Source organism: Arvicola amphibius, chromosome 14 (assembly GCF_903992535.2).
Source record: "Arvicola amphibius chromosome 14, mArvAmp1.2, whole genome shotgun sequence".
In the NCBI taxonomy this organism is placed as follows: Eukaryota; Metazoa; Chordata; class Mammalia; order Rodentia; family Cricetidae; genus Arvicola; species Arvicola amphibius.
The window spans coordinates 19,935,280-19,939,957 of NC_052060.1; positions in this window are offsets into that span (position 1 = coordinate 19,935,280).

Genomic DNA, 4,678 nt, shown 5'->3' on the forward strand with positions numbered 1-4,678 from the left:
GAGCTACATACACAAAGGAAATGCCAAGACCAGCTCCCCTCAGGACACGAGGAAGGAGTTTGAGTAAAATGTGGCCCTGGACTTCCAGTCTAATTCAAATTTCCCCCTTCTCTTTGTTTTCCTTTTCTCCATAAAAAATACGTAGCTCTCCTCAAAACTATAAGCCCCAAAGATACAATAAACAGTGAAAGGAAGCCAATAAGATGCGAGAAAGCGCTCGCAAATCTTTAAGGATATATCATTGTCATCAGCAGTTGGTGTTGCACACCTTTAATATGAGACGTGAGAAAGCCTCACAAATCTTAAAGGATATATCATTGTCATCAGCAGTTGGTGGTGCACACCTTTAATCCCAGCACTCAGAAGGTAGAGGCGAGGGGATCTCTGTGAGCTCCAGGACAACCAGGACTGCGCAGGGAAACACTGTCTCAAAACAAAACAAAACAAAACAAATATATGTATTTGTCTATTTAATATATCTGGACATGGCAGTTGAGAGGCTGAGGCAGGAGAACAGCCACAAATTCAAGGCCAGTCTGGGCTACATAGTAAATCTCAGGCTTTCCTGGATTGTAATAGAGACCCTGTTCCAAACACACAGACATAGGGTTACTAAAATGTAACAGTGTTCAAAACCAACAAACCAAACAAAAACCCTGATTAGAAAGTAAGGGATTTGAATAGTCCTCCACCAGAGAAGTTAATGGAAAGATTCTCTCCTGGAGATCATATATATTCCTATATACCTAGCCGCTTGGGAGGCAGCACACGAGTCTGAGGCCAGCCTGGGCAGCATGACACTATCCCCCACTACTGCCACCAAAAATGATTCAAACACAGTTGAGGATGCAGGCATTCTCCTTGCACACACTTGTGATTATAAAACGCTCTATAGAAAGGTTGGCAGTCCCCACAAAGTTAAAACAAGAGCCAGGTGTGTTGGCACATGCCTGCAATCCCAGCTATGGTAGTTGGAGGCTGTTGGGGGCTACACAGTAAGACCCTCTTAGAAAATAAAGAATGAGCCGGGCGGCGGTGGCGCATGCCTTTAATCCCAGCACTCGGGAGGCAGAGGCAGGCGGATCTCTGTGAGTTTGAGACCAGCCTGGTCTACAAGAGCTAGTTCCAGGACAGGCTCCAAAGCTACAGAGAAACCCTGTCTCAAAAAAAAAACCAAAAGAAAAAAGAAAATAAAGAATGAAATAAAAATAAAATTACCGCTCAGCAATCCTACATTTAAAGATTCATTACTGGGGGTGGAGAGATGGCTCAGTGGTTAAGAGCACTAGTTGCTCTTGCAGAGGACTAGGTTTGATTCCCAGCACCCATATGGTGGTTCACAACTGATAAACTCAGGTCCAGGGGATCCAGTAGGCACACATGATACACATACATGCATGCAGGCAAAACATTCATTCATACGAAACAAATCTTCAATAATATTATGTGTTACTGGAGTTTTAGGACCAGAGTCCTGGCTCCAAGTCCCAACATGCCAGGCTCAAGCACCTGATGTTTCCAACAAAGATGACAAAGGATGGAACAGAGATTTAATCAATTATGTTTGGATAAATAGTGTGGTATTGTCTGCTCGATGAACTGGGTATGCCTCTAGGTTAATAGAGGTAGGAAGACCCCCTTAATTGTGGGCAGCCCCATTTCATGGGCTGGTGTATTCCTAAATCGCTTGCTCTCCGCTTTCTGATCGAGGATATAATGTGACCAACCAACTGCTTCAAGTTCCTGCTGCCATGACTTCCTGTCATCACGGACTCCTCCCCTGAACTATAAGCCCAAATAAGCCTGTTCTTCCTTGAGATGGCAATGCAGTCACATTTGATCACAGCAACAGGAAAAGCAAATAATGGGAGACAAATGAACAAGTTCAGAGGCCCAAAATCCCTATATCCAAGGATAACCTTGAACTCCTCATCCATGTTCACATGTCAGCATCCATAATTAAGCTCGTTGGGTCACACACACACAAAGACATGGAAGTAGACGGGGGTGGGGGGGGGACGACTTGATGTGAAGAGTGAGAGCCGAAGGAGGGGGAGGGGACAAAAGAGGGTTATGGTAAGTGGGTTTGGTCAAATACATTATAAACATGTATGAAAATAAAATGTAACCAGTATCCATAATTAATACATACTAATGCAAAGAGTGGGGGATACAGGTATGTGAGTTTAATTAGGGTTGCTCACATGAGCAAAAGTGAGGGAAACATGGATGGGCAACTTACCAGTTGCTACACCACTGAAGAAAACCCCTCTTCTCCCCAGCGATCATCAACTGCCCATAGCTCCTCAAGGAATAGTGGGGCCTCATGAGCCCTTTGCCATGTTCACAATAATGCCAAGACAGGTACTGTCTTGAACAGGTCTTGTGTAGCTAATCATAGCTACTAGTGAGTCATGACTGCAATGAGGTGTCTAGCCAGGGAGACAACATTCCACTACGCTCCTACCCTTCTTCTGGCTCTTAGATTCTACCACACCCCTCCTGTGATGTTCCCTGAGCCTAGGAATGAGTGCTATAGATACCCCATTAGGGCTGAACGTTCAAGCCACTTATTCCCAGCACCTTGATGCCGCGCCAGCGCAGCCTGGATGCCGTGTCCAAGCGAAGGACGTCAGGATTAATGAAACAACACACTCTGGATGTTGCAGAATCAGAAGCCCTTTATTGTACATCACCAAGGGGGTTTGATACCTAACCCAGACAGGTGGGCCAACAGGATGGAGACCTAATCGCTCCATCCTCGGGTTAGGGCCAAGGCAATGCATACTTGTAAACAACTCTGAGAGTAAGGAACTTGTAAGTTTCTCAGAAACCCAGAACAACAAGGGCAAGAAAGTTCACCAACAGGGGAGGTGAGTAGGAAGGCCAGGACTCCATTAGGGAGAGTCTGTATAGCCACTACTACTGCAAAATGAAGCTTCTTTGAGGAAAGCTGAAAGCAGCACTGATCTATGGGTATAAACATCAGTATTTGGAAGGCTGTTTGATATGCACAAATGCATCTATTCAGCAAAACAATAGTAGTCCCTCCCCCCCCACTAGGTCATATGACCTCCACAGCCACAAACTAGTAGACCTAGTTTGACTATGCCAGGCATGAATTCTGTCCTGTGGAGTGGGTCTCAAATCAAATCACAAATGGGTTGGCTACCCACTTAACAACTTGCCATTATTGCAAAAGTAGACACACCTTGTCTGGGAGGTCCCAGCAAGGCAAGCCTGTTGATGTCTTCCGAGCAGCCTATAGCACCCTCTGGTGCTATGAAAGTTAAGGACCCCAGAGTCAGCTTCCAGTTGAGTTCCAGTTTGACTTATGCATGTGATTTCTCCAGTAATAGGATCTTACCAACTCGATCTGGTGGGCAACCAGCAGGAGAAGCAAGGGCTGGAGAGATGGCTTAGCTGTTAAAAGAATACACTGCGCTTCTGGAGGACCCACGTTTGGTTCCCAGCACCTGTGTTTGGCGACTCAGACTCTACAGTGTCAGCTGAGGTGTTGCTACTAGCCTCTGCCGGCACAAGAACTCACATGCATAGACACACATAGTCAAAAATCAGTCTTGGGGTCAGAGAGATGACTCAGTGTGTTTAGATCACGTGCTGCTTTTGCAGAGGACCTGACTTTGAGTCCCAGCACCCACATGGTGATTCACGAATGTCCATAACTCCATTTCCACGGCATCTGACTCCCTTGTATGGTCTCCATGGGTATGAGACACACAGAGAACACATAATACATACAGGCAAAGCATTCATACATAACTAAATCTAAAAATACTAAAAACAAAAAAAAAATCTTAAAAAGTTGTAAACATATATGTACCCAAGAATACCAAACTATATGCCAGCAGTAATTCCTTGCCAGTTAATTTCTGTATGCACTTCTGGGGTGGGGGTGGGAGTGGGTTCCTCTTTGGTGAGTTTTTTGGTGTTGCAAAGCTAGAAGTTGAAGATAAACACAAAACAAACCTTACATCCAAATTCTCTATAGTATGCCAACTCCCATTTGTCTGCCTCAATGTAGTACTAGTTATTCATTACCTTCCACTTAGAAAATTATGCTTGGGGCTGGAGATTTGGCTTGACGGTTAATAGTACTGGCAGCTCTTCCAGAGGACCCAGGTTCAATTCCCAGCACCCACATGACAACTCACAGTGTGTAACTCCAGTCCCAGAGGATCTGGCTCTCTCACAGATACATACAGGCAAAACAATGCACATAAAATAAAATATCTTTTTTTTTTTTTGAGACAACAGGGTTTCTCTGTAGCTTTGGACCCTGTTCTGGAACTCGCTCTGTAGACCAGGCTGGTCTCGAACTCACAGCGATCCACCTGCCTCTGTCTCCGGAGTGCTGGGTTTAAAGGTGTGCACCTCTCTCTACCTCCCAGCAAAATAAAATAAACCTTAAGAAAAACATCCTCGAAGTAGATTTGGTTTTATTGCAAACACTATACCGTCGAACATATAAAAACAAGCTAACAGTAAGGAAATATACTTCGTTTTTCTTTAATGCACTTGAAATCCTAAGGTCAAATTCCCCTGAACTGAATTGGTGGTTGAGTAATTGTAAAGCCCTGACTGCGGAGCAGAGGCGCGAGGCTCGGCCCCGCCCCTAGGCTCAGCCAATCAGCGGCGCGCGCGGGAAGGCCACACA